The sequence below is a fragment of the Podarcis erhardii genome, assembly GCF_964252035.2.
Source record: "Podarcis erhardii genome assembly, chromosome: 6".
NCBI lineage: Eukaryota > Metazoa > Chordata > Lepidosauria > Squamata > Lacertidae > Podarcis > Podarcis erhardii.
The window spans coordinates 98,886,685-98,898,860 of NC_138510.1; the positions used below are offsets into that span (position 1 = coordinate 98,886,685).

General features: G+C 41.2%; 1 protein-coding gene across 2 annotated transcripts in view; it reads left to right on the forward strand.

The window, feature by feature from the left end:
- Positions 1-12,176, forward strand: part of SMG7 (SMG7 nonsense mediated mRNA decay factor) — a 66,971-nt gene that overhangs the window by 1,146 nt on the left and 53,649 nt on the right. The window lies entirely within an intron of this gene.

The following is a 12,176-nucleotide window of genomic DNA, read 5'->3' on the forward strand; positions in this document are numbered from 1 at the left end:
CATTCATGCTAAACAGTCCTGCTTCTTTTGGCACCAGCATTTGACCTCATGTGTAAAGCGAAGCCTGTAACTGCAATAGGTTAAGCATCTAGAGCTCCTCTGTGTAAGATGCTATAGCAAAATGAACAGCAGTCTGTCTGCTGGTGGCCTCAAATCCTCTTCTTGTAAGTTTGTAGTAGTACAGTGGTACCTCGGGTTACAGACGCTTCAGGTTACAGACTCCACTAACCCAGAAATAGTACCTCGGGTTAAGAACTTTGCTTCAGGATGAGAACAGAAATCAGGATAAGAACAGTTTCAGGTTAAGAATGGACCTCCAGAACGAATTAAGTCCTTAACCCGAGGTACCACTGTAAACATTTTAGCAGTTATGGGGGAGCAGATATGATAGGAGAGCAGAGATAATCCAGGAGGCATTTGTTGCTGTACGGTGTGTATACTCTACTTTAAATCATGAAGTTGCAGAACATAACCATGGACAAAGAGTATGCGTCCCCTCAAGGTTTTCAGTCAGTTATGCTTCAAAGAATACATCCTTCTACCATCTTGATCAACTTTATATTAGTCTAGATGGTTTTAGAATGTGACCATTGCTAAATGCTTTTCATCTATTATAATATATGTAGGTCATATGGTTGCTCTGCATGATAACACATTAGATTGACACATCCTGGTGTCTTGTCCTAGCAGTGAAGATTGGCACAAACAAAAGTGTGCTTCCTTCCTTGTTGATAGCACAGAAGCACAGAAATGAGAGCTCTAAATGATTTTTTTTACCTTCAGAAAAAACAGGCAAAGGAAGCTGAGATATGGTTATCTGAATTGCGCAGGTGTCCTTATAGTGAGCCTTCAGGATACAGCAGGATGCTCTTTTTTGCTCTTTATGTTGTAAAAAAAGCTGTCATCTGCTTTCTCCCAAAAGAAGTCTCTCTGAATAAGGAAGACCTAGCCAGATACAGACCTGTGTCCACCCTTCCCTCCTCAGGGAAGTTGTTGGAACAGATGATAGCAGAGAGATTCCAGGTGTTATTTGATGCTGCATTCTTCCTTGATACCTTTTCAGTCTGCCTTCAGAAGTGGCCGTGGTAGATCTGTGCCTGGAGATCAGCATGGGAAGCACTGTCCTTGCTGACCTTCTTGGAGCTCTTTGCAGCTTTTGTTACTGTGGACCTTGTCAGTCTCCAGCACCTGTTAGAGCATTTTGAGGTATGCTCGTCAGTGGTTTCATTCCTTGTAGTTTGAATGTACCAAGAGGGAGACCATTGGAGAGGCTTTTAGCCCCATGACAACTGCTGTGTTGCATTTCACAGGGCTCAGGGTTTTACTGCTGTTTAACATCTGTATGAAATCATTATGCAAGTTCCTCCAGACTTTTGGAGTATCACCTTTGGGTGTCATCAGTACACTGATGCCCAGTTCTGTATCTTATTAAGTAAGTATCCAGGAGCTAACATTTCTCTTTTTAACCAGGTTTTGCAGCTGGGTTCAGAAAAAAATTATTGAGCCGATAAGCTGAATTCAGGCAAATCAGAGATAATGCTGGTGGGAAGCAGATTGCTGTAGTCCAGATATGGACTTTGGTCCTCCAGATGTGACTGAACTACAGCTTCCTTCAGACCCAGCAAGCATAGCCAGTGGCCAGGGATGATGGGAGTTGTAGTTCAACAACATTTGGAGTCCAAAGGTTCCCCTGCCTGTAGTCTGGGTTAGTATCAGTCCATCTGCTGCAGAATCTGCAGTCGCTTTTGAAGGGGAGAAACCTTGTCCAAAAGGACCCCTACTTTTCAAATTTCCATGTTTGATTGATGTAATACACTTTATTCTGGACTTCATGTGTTTTGTTAAATGTCATATTGCATTATTTATGGTTTTATCTTTGCTTTGTAAGCCACTTAGTGAAAAATGTTGAAAAAGCAGCATATAAATATTTGAAGTAACTGCAGGGAATCCACTGACAGTTCCTTTCTGGATGCCCTTTTGGCCCTGAGAGTGCATAGTTTTATAACCTGAAGGTGGCAATTTTGCTCTTGTCACTTGCTTTGTCAGAAAATGGGCTGCAGAGTTCTATATCTGCTGAAGCTTCTGAACAGTCATCAATGGTAGCTCAGCATATGTGTTATGGACAACAGGCTCTCCATAAAGTGCTGAAAATGCTTTCTTTGCTCTAGATACCTTGTGTGTTTATGTTGCATCTGCTTATATTCCTAGAGAGGTTACATATTTAGATTCTGTGGTAACAATTCTGTTTGGATTGTACTTCATAAGCCCTTTATAGCAGTTCCAAAACATCTGGTTTTGTTTGTGTTTTAAAAAAATAATGGACTAATATCCCTTTCTTGGGGGAAGAATGAGGAGAAGATGAATTGGGACAGGACAAATATTCTAGGCCCTTTAAATCACCTCTGCTGCTATGTGCAAAGTCAGCTGGAAACAGAACTAGCCGCTGCTGGATATGTCCACAATAAAGATCTGCTAAGAAATGGGTACAATTGGAGAAGTATGGCTTCTGCAGTGATTGGTGCCATTCCAATAGTAGTTAGCCGCTATTAGTCATAGTGGTAAAGTTGTAGGGCAAACATGATTGCACATGCTACAATGAAAAGTGAAGTAGAGAACTATGTGAAATCATTTGTGGTAGTTGTAAGAGGCAAAGCAGAAGTAATGAGAAGGGAATGAAGAAGTAAGCCCCCATTGAACATACTGTAGAGGATTTACTTCTAAGTTAACTTGCATAGGATTGCACTGTATTTTTAAAAAGAAGCCCAACATTCCTTCAGGCCCTGTGGACATTCACAACATAAACTAAACCAGTTTCCTATGAAATCCAAAATATATTTGTTTCCAAGGAATGAGAAGAATCCTTATCTGGCTAATGTGTCTTTAGTTCTGTCAATTATGCATCATAAGGGTTCGGGGGGGGGGGCAAAAAAAATGTCTTTGAAAACCTTGTTTGCTTCTCATGTTCACCTGTTGAGCAGAATTGGAAATTTCAGTTTACCACTACATTATTATCAATGTGGGGTTGTCTTTGAGCCTGTTTCAAAGTGAAATCCAGTATTAATTCAGAACGTCAAGTAGTATCTACTGTATTTGAAGTCTAGTGAATGAAATTGAAACTGTATTACAGTTGATTTTTTAACATTTTTCAAAGTCTTCATTAATAGCCTTACAGGAGTTCCAAATTGTACCAACTCCCCATTGATGTGAAATTGCTATACCTTGTGAATCAAAGCCATTTTGATCTTACACTCTCTGTTTTCACCTCAAGGTGACTTAACTTTGCACATGTAAATCTGCCAGTACAGCCGTACCTTGGAAATTGAACGGAATCCGTTCCGGAAGTCTGTTGAACTTCCAAAACGTTTGGAAACCAAATCAAGACTTATGATTGGCTGCAGGAACCTCCTTCAGCCAGTTGGAAGCCCCATCAGACATTCGGCTCCCAAAAATAGTTTGTAAACCAAAGCGGTCACTTCTGGGTTTGTGGCGTTCAAGAGCCAAAATGTTCAAGAACTAAGCTGTTTGAAAACCAAGGTACAACTGTATTTGAGTATCAGTTATTGACCTCCTAATCTAGGAAAAATCAAGAACCAGAAATGGGGAACATTGGTCTGGGTTGTTTTACAAAATGTCTTCTGTTTCCAACATGTTTTCTGCACAGTATTTTATCTTTTAAAAGTATTTTCCTATAGAGTTGTGGGTGGGGGGGAGTAAATTGTACAGAAGGAAGAAAAAAAAAATTTCTGTGACTTTAACTTTGCACTATTCTCCTCCTCTAAGTCCTAGTTCAACTCTGAAGTAGTGTTTATGAACTTATCTGTCTGTACAGGGTTTGTTCCTACTGAGATGTTTGGCCTATAAAACAGATCAGATTAGATTAAAACACAAAATAGGACTTCGTTTAAACTGTAAAAGAAATTGAAAAGAAAATTTATGGAACTGGGGCAGGGGGGAGGGAAGGCAAGGATTCGGAGAATCCCATTTTATGGATTTGATAATGTTTTTGTGTATACTTTTTTCTTTCTTTCATTGTTGTTTGTTTTTATTTTTGTTACTTTTGTTGAAAATAAAAATAAATGTAAAAGAAATTATATTTTGGGGAGAAAGAGTAAAATTCTTAAAACATTAATATATGCTATTGATGATGTGCTTGGTTTAGAATTCATGGGGTAAAATTTCAAGTTTGACATAGGTTTCAAACTGTACCAACCTATGTTACCCGGAAGTCACTGTTGCCATAGCCCTGGGGTTGGAAATCTGTTTGTCTTTGGGTATTATGTTGGAAATGTATCAAGAGCTGGAAGGCTTGATGAATATCGAGATTGGTATTATAATTAGATAAATCTTGGATAAATACTGTAGATTCCCTGACTATTGTCTGGGCTTAATGGAGTTGGAGTCCAGTGTCTGCAGGGCCACAGGTTCCCTACCTCTGCTTTAGTCTTTGCACAAATTCAGTTTTTAAAAATCAAGTAAAGGCATATGAGTTAATTGAATAGTCTTTCGTCCTTACCTTGCTCAGTGACGGTGGTTTTAAACTTTCTCCTCTTAGGGAACTCTTTCTCATTGATTTGTCTTCCAAATAACCTGTGTTTGGTAGAATATTATTCTGAGACATGCTCTTGGGTTAGTCATTTCATACAGAACATGAGCCTCATCTTTGTCCAGTGCATTTGGAACACTTGCTGTTTGACAAGCTGTCTTTTGGGGAAGTTGGACTTCTATTACTGCTATTAAGTGAGAAGAATCCCTGATAAGCTTCACCTTGGGGTTCACTGAATAGAGTTTGAAAACCAGTGTTTTATCCTTCTGTTTTCTTTCAGATCTCTTTTGGTAATGCCCCGTCGTCACCTTCCCTGAGAGCTGCAACTACTCAGCATTTCTTTCCTCTCCTGCTTTTTTAGACTTCTGGCCTGCTGTGTTTTTGCATTCTTATTCATACTAAGTTCTGTTGATAAAGAAAGCTGGAGAACAGCAGCAATGGTAGTATTTGCTTAGTTGTGCCAGTTTTGACATAACTAGCTAATCTTTTTCCTTGATCCAGATAGCCAGGCATGCTACTTTCTAAATCAGGAGTAGCCAAAATGATGTTCTTTGTGTGCCATTGAACTACAATTCTCATCACCCCTGTCCATTGGCCATGCTGGCTTAGACTCTTGGGAGCTGGAGTTCAACAACATTTGAAGGGCACTCTGTGGAAACACCTCTTGTTCTAAGTTATATGATATACATGGTAACAGTCTGGATTCTTGGACTACATTAACACCTTATAACTACAGTCTGTTTTACAGTCTCCTGCTACAGCTTGGATGCAGTCTGACTTTGGTGGTAACCATTGTTGCAGAGTAATTATCAGAGGGAGTTTCACATAGTGCACCCTTTTGAGAACTCGAGGATCTATCTACATAGTCCCATCCCAACAAATTACTTTTTTGGCTTTCTTTGCCAGTGCATGCTTTATGGGACTGTTTCAGGGAGATGAGAAAAATGGGGGTGTCTTGTAGCTTCCATAGATTGATTGCTGTAGATCTGACAGAGATGGCTTTCTGCCAGTTTTGTCTCTTCCTGAGTTCAAGACCAGTAGTCAAAGAGTCCTGAAGCTTTAGAAAAGGTTTGCTGTGAATTGAAGGCCTCATAGCATGTTGGCTATCCCCAGGCATTTGGTATAGGAAGGTAGTTCTAATTAATAGGGGACTGCTGCAGATTGTGGAAGTTCTGTGGCGGAGTCCTGCTGCTATCCCAGTGGTCTTCAAAAGGTGGTTGTGCAGTATTTTCCTTGATAAGATTTTACCCCAGAATATGAATTTTTAAAATATCAAAAAGCACACTATTCTTTGAGAAAGGGTATTGTGGTTGTAGATGAGGTACATACATTTTTTTTGTCTTTTATTACATCTTACCAACTTGGTTGATCATTGAGCCTCTCATTTGGCTTACTTTAGGTTGGAAGCATAAATTAGATAAAGGTGGAGAGTACGGCATTGATTGAATGACTATAGTACCAGAATCATATACCTTCTACTAGAAATTCAAGTATTGGAGTGTTGATTTTAAAATGTTGCCAGCAATGGTAGCATAAAACATTTCTTCTAGCAAAGAAATTATCTGCTTCTTATTCTCCTCTTCTAGTACTTCAGAAAAAGCTTCCATGCAGATTTGTGCTTCACCTACCTCCCCTATTTCAGTCTGCCCATGAAATTACAAGAGTTCTTGCACTCGTACTGGTTCCCTTTTCTTCACTGGGACTCGTATTGTCAGAATTCATACACTATGTATTCAGCCTCACTAATTAAGGGAAACTGGAAAATTAAGTGTGCTTTACATGCATAATTGTACTAAACATCTAGTTGTGTGTCTGTTACATGAAATATTTTTGATTGTGTGTTTTCTTTGATTGTGTGAACGTCCCCTGTGCAAATTGTGGTGTTAGCCATAACCAGTGGCTGAGAGCTATTTGCTTGTGTTTACGTTGTGGCCATGCAGTAGTACAGTGGTACTTCCGGTTGTGGACGGGATCTGTTCCGGAGGTCCGGTCGGATCCTGAGGTTTCCATAACTTGAGGACTGCTTCTGTGTATGTGCGTGTGGCGAAACCCTGTAAAATACTTCCAGGTTTGCCACACGTACATCCCGAAGTTTACGTAACCAGAGGGTTATGTAAATGGAGGTTCGATTGTAATAAACATAGGTCTGTAGTTCCTGGAAGCCACTTTCATGCGGAAAACTGAAGGATCCACGGTGGATTGCAGGGCTGTGCCCTTAAGCCCCTATCCCTAGGCATGACTGGGGGTCAAGTGGCTGCTGAAAGGACTGTGGGAGAAGAGGCCCCTATTCCTGCCCAGCGCTCCTCCCCTGGAAATCATGCCTGTCAGCCTGCCGCTTACCAGTTGCAAAATTCTAGCTGTGATTCCCAGACCTGTATTCACTGCTGAATGCATAGATTAGACTTCAGTTCTCTTCATACATGGCACTTTTCAGGATGAAGATTTGCATTGTGTGCTCTTGTGCTGTTGACCATGTGCTGATTCTTGCAGGCTGTGTATCAGGGTGGATTTGATTTAAATCAAATTGATTTAGATCACAATTTAAATCACTAGTCAGTAAGACTCGTTTTAAATCATTTTTTTTACAGAAAGACTCATTCTTGCTGGTATAATCTTAATATTTACAACCAGATGAAGGTTTCATTTTTGAAATAATAAATTTTCAGAGTAGTTTTTACAGTTACAAAGTTAAGGCCAGTCTTGGGATGAGGGCAGGTAAAAGGTGAGCAGGACAAAACAGCGCCCATCTAAACAGTGAGGCACAGCAGCAGCAGCAGCAGCAGAACCAATGCCACATCCAGAGTGTCATCACTCCTACCAGCCAGAGTGGCATGCAGGCCTAGAGCTGGCACCATGATCAGCTCCTGGGCTGCCTCAGTCCCAGAACACCCCATTAAGCAGGTGAGATGGGGAGCTCCTGTCAGCAGAGGGACACTTCTACTAATTTCCGCCTGTTCTTCCAGACAAAGGGGAGTGGACTGTAGCCTACATTTTGCTGTGGAAGCAGTCTCAATCTTTCATGAGTAGGTGCTTGTGTAAAGAAGTGTAATATGTGAGCTCAGTGGCATTGCATGTGTTGCTAGCGCCTGGGGCAAGGCAGTAATTGTGCCACCTAATCTCATTGTGAATGTTGCGTGGGACGCAGCAGGTGCACTTCACTCTCTGTATCCCTGTGCCAGCCCCTCCGCACGGTGGTCGTCTACCAGTTTCCGTGTGCAAGCTCCCAGTAGGAGTGATGTCTGGCGCTCTTTGGTGGGCTTGGTGGCACCCCAGCAGTTCCAGAGCCGCAGCTGCTACCAGTCTAGAAGGAGAGCAGGCTGAGGCACCATGTGTAGCCCTTCCTTGTCTGCCTCTCCTTGACTTGCAGCACGAGGGTGGGCACCAGCAAGTCCAGGGCCAAGCAGGCAGCTGTCCTCTCCATGCTCCTGCCATGAGGCGTGCGGCTCGTCCAAGGACATCACCCCACTGGGCATCCCTTTGCTGGCCACAAGGAGGAGGATGCACCCCCACAACCCTGAAGGGTGTAGCTCACCTTCTCATGGCCTGGGTGTAGCTCACCTTCTCATGGCTCTGGAAGATGGCAGCCATGCTGCCTCAGCAAGGGAGCTTGTCATGGGGGCACTGCTTTGTGCCCCATCAGAATTCAGCGCTTGGAGCCATCGCCCCCCCTCACATTGTCATGCTACGCCACTTTGTGAGCTAGGTAGGTAAAGGACCCCTGGACAGTTAAGCATGGAAACACTGTTTATCTTCCTACCGCAGTGGTACCTATCTATCTATTTGCACTGGTAGGCTTTCAAACTGCTAGGTTGGCAGGAGCTGGGACAGAGCAATGGGAAATCACCCCATCGCATGGATTCAAACCACTTACCTTCCGATCGGCAAGTCCAAGAGACTCAGTGGTTTAGAGCAGTGTTTCCCAACCTTGGGCCTCCAGCTATTTTTGAACTACAATTCCCATCATCCCTGACCACTGGTCTTGCTAGCTAGGGATGATGGGAGTTGTAGGCCAAAAACATCTGGAGGCCCAAGGTTGGGAAACACTGGTTTAGAGCACAGCAAAGTCAGTGGGATTGGTTTGCCTGCAAACTTTATATTGGTCCTAAATGTATTCAAACATTTGAACCAATGTAACCATAAAAGATAAACAGATCTGTCTTATAGATATGCTTTCTGCAGTAAAACTTGTATCAGCTTTTCTGAAGATACTGTTTCCTCACATTTCTTTAGCTTTCTTCATGTTTCTTCAAATATAGTGGTACCTTGGTTGTCGAACGGCTTAATTGTTGAACAAATTGACTCCCAAACGCCGCAAACACGGAAATGAGTGTTCTGGTTTGTGAACGTTTTTTGGAAGCCAAACATCCGACATGGCTTATGCAGCTTCTGATTGAGTGCAGGAAGCTCCTGCAGCCAATTGGAAGCCGCACCTTGGTTTTCGAACCGTTCCAGGAGTCGAACAGACTTCCGGAATGAATTAAGTTCACCAACCAAGGTACCACTGTATTTCTTTCATCTTTGAAGAAATTTTCTCATTGTAGCTTCTGTTCTCTCATGCAGGATGTTCTTTCTTGCTTGTGAAGGCAACTCATTGGCAAGACCTCACTGTGTGGGTAGGGGAGAACATAAGAAAGCAATCACATTCTCTTCCTCTCTCCTTCAGCATCTCTAGTGTTTGAAATCTGAGGCATAACAGCCATTGGTGCGACACATATATAAAATGACTTACAAGCTATCTTTTTAGGCATAGCTTACTCAAGACAGCGTACTCAGCATAAAAACACAATATAAAAAATTTACAATAGCAGCACTATTAACAATATCTTAAAACACAGGCCAAATAATTTGCTTTTTCACATTATCATGTGTAAATGTTCTTAACGTGTGCACCAATCCATTGATGAATGTGAAAATTGGCTTCCAGGTGGAAAAATCAAAATTGGAAACAGAACTGTTAGATCCCAAAACTAAGACTCTGTCGAGAATGTATAACTTGCTGTTGAAATGGAACACTCAGGATGAAATGGTGAAATCTGCTATGATAAAATGGGCACAAGATGTGGGACACAACATTATGCTGGCTGACTGGGAACAGTTATGGACCACAGGTATGAAGTTTACGGCATGTAATGCCTTAAGAGAGAATATTATGAAAATGATATACAGGTGGTACATAACACCAGTCAAGCTCGCAAAAATATATCATTTGCCCGATAATAAATGTTGGAAATGTAAAGAGATTGAAGGTACATTCTTTCACCTTTGGTGGACGTGCCCAAGGATTAAGGCTTTCTGGGAGATGATCTATAATGAAATGAAAAAGGTATTTAAATATACCTTCCTGAAAAAAACAGAGGCCTTTCTCCTGGGCATGGTCGGCCAATTGGTGTTAAAGAAGGATAGAGCTTTTTTTATGTATGCCACAACAGCAGCAAGAATACTCATCGCAAAGTGTTGGAAGATACAAGAGCTACATGGAGTACATGGAGCTGGCGGAAATGACTGGCAGAATCCGAGACCAGGGAGAAGAGTCGGTAGAGCTTACATGTAGAACATCACATTTAAATAACCTGACCGTATGCACTAGCCTATTTGCTCTGAGCACTACCACAACAGTACCACACCTGCCTAGGCTGACATGCTAACACAAACAATATTGTTTGACTTGGCCGTTTTATCACCATTTCATATTATGCTTGTAAAACAGCTCTGGAAACTGTCATTAAAGGTGAACAATATATATTCATTAATTTAGATAAACAAGCACACACATTCATCTTTTTTTAAAAAAAAAATATTTATTAAAGTTTCAAAAAAGTTACAAGAATAAAAAAAGAAAAGAAAAAGAAACAAAAAATACAAAATACAAAAAAGTAAAAACAATTAAAAACAAATCAACCTTTCCATATCTTGACTTTCATTTACTTGTTTCCCTGACCTCCTCACACCTCCCTTTTTTGTATTCTAGTTCAATTAGTTATTTCAGCAAATCCTTTCCATTTTTGCTTTTATCTTAATAATTTATCTTAATATACTATAACTTTACATTCTCACCTGTTAAGAATCCATCTTTAAATACTCCTTTATAACATTACTGCTAAAACCACATAGCTTCATTCCAACATCCTTCTAACTAACATTCCTTAATTTTACAATATTTCTGTAGATAGTCTTTAAATTTCTTCCAATCTTCCTCTACCGACTCTTCTCCCTGGTCTCGGATTCTGCCAGTCATTTCCGCCAGCTCCATGTACTCCATCACCTTCATCTGCCATTCTTCCCAGGTGGGTAGCTCTTGTATCTTCCAACACTTTGCGATGTTGGAATATACTTAGCATTCCTTTCAAAATTGGCAAAGCAGACATGGGGAGCAGCTGAAAGGGGAAGGGGTGTTGGGACTTGGTGATCTAGTTTCCTAGATATGGTGAAGTTTAAGGAGGTGGTACTTGCAGTTGTCAAGATCTGTGCAAGAAAAAGTTGTCATCACTCCATAGCTCATTTATTGTTACAGTAAATGAAGGGGATGGGAATGGGAACTTTTGATTTTGATAAAGCAGAACTCCTCCCATACGGCAGGGAAGGGAAAGGGGGTTGGTGAATAGTATTCTGGCTTATTCATGTTGTGGTTTAGCATGATGGGCAAACTTCATGTATGTGAATAAAGATGGGAAGCATAATAGGCTCAATCAATCCATAGAATCTATTTATTAATTTATTTAACAACATTTATATACCGCTTGATTATAGAGAAATAGCAACCTCTAAGCTGTTTGCAAAAATACTAAACATTAAATTTCCCATTAAAAACAGTTAGAAGCAGGTATTTAAAAGCATCAACAAGATTATTAAAATGAACAATAGCTAAAAAGAGATTAAACGCATTTAACTTCTACATGTCTGGATAGGCTTGCCTAAACAAAAATGTTTTAAGCAGGTGCTGAACAGATTACAGCAAAGCTGCCTGCTTGATGTCAATATGAGGGGAGTTCCGAAATGTAATATTATGTAGTACTTTTGAACAGTGGCATAGCAAGGTCAGATGGTACCCGGTGCGGAAAATTTCTTGTCTCTCCCCCCCCCCCCCACACATTGAAATTCTTAAAAGAAGGAAAAATAAGATACTCACAGTGGAAAGTGTAATTTTCGGGTTTATTTACTTAACATTGTGAGCATAAGCACTTAAAACCGTTTTTCCTAACTTTGTTCTCTGCAAATTTTGAAATCACATCATCAATTCCTTTTGCTACTTTGTTTTCAATTGACAAGATGGCTAAGCCAGAGAGCTTTGCTGATCTCAGCCTTGCAGGGCAGCAGCTGAAGAAGGAGCAAAAGGGGTTTTCTTGTGTGTGTGTTTCTTGTGGCTGATTAGCTGCTCTCCCTGTGCAAAAGTCAGAGGGGCAGGGTTTCTGTTGAGGCAGGTGATTAGCTGTGGGAGGAGCTTATCAGAGCTTGCAGGGCAGCAGCGCGCGCCTAGTGGCGCGCACAGTTTGATCCATCTTTAGATTTAGGGGAGCTAGTCTCAAACGTTTGTTGGGGGAGACCTAGGGGTTTTTTGGGGGGGGAGTTATTTGTCCTGTCTGCACGCTTCTTATGATGGAGGACCACTGTAGCCAGCCCCAACGACACGTTCTCA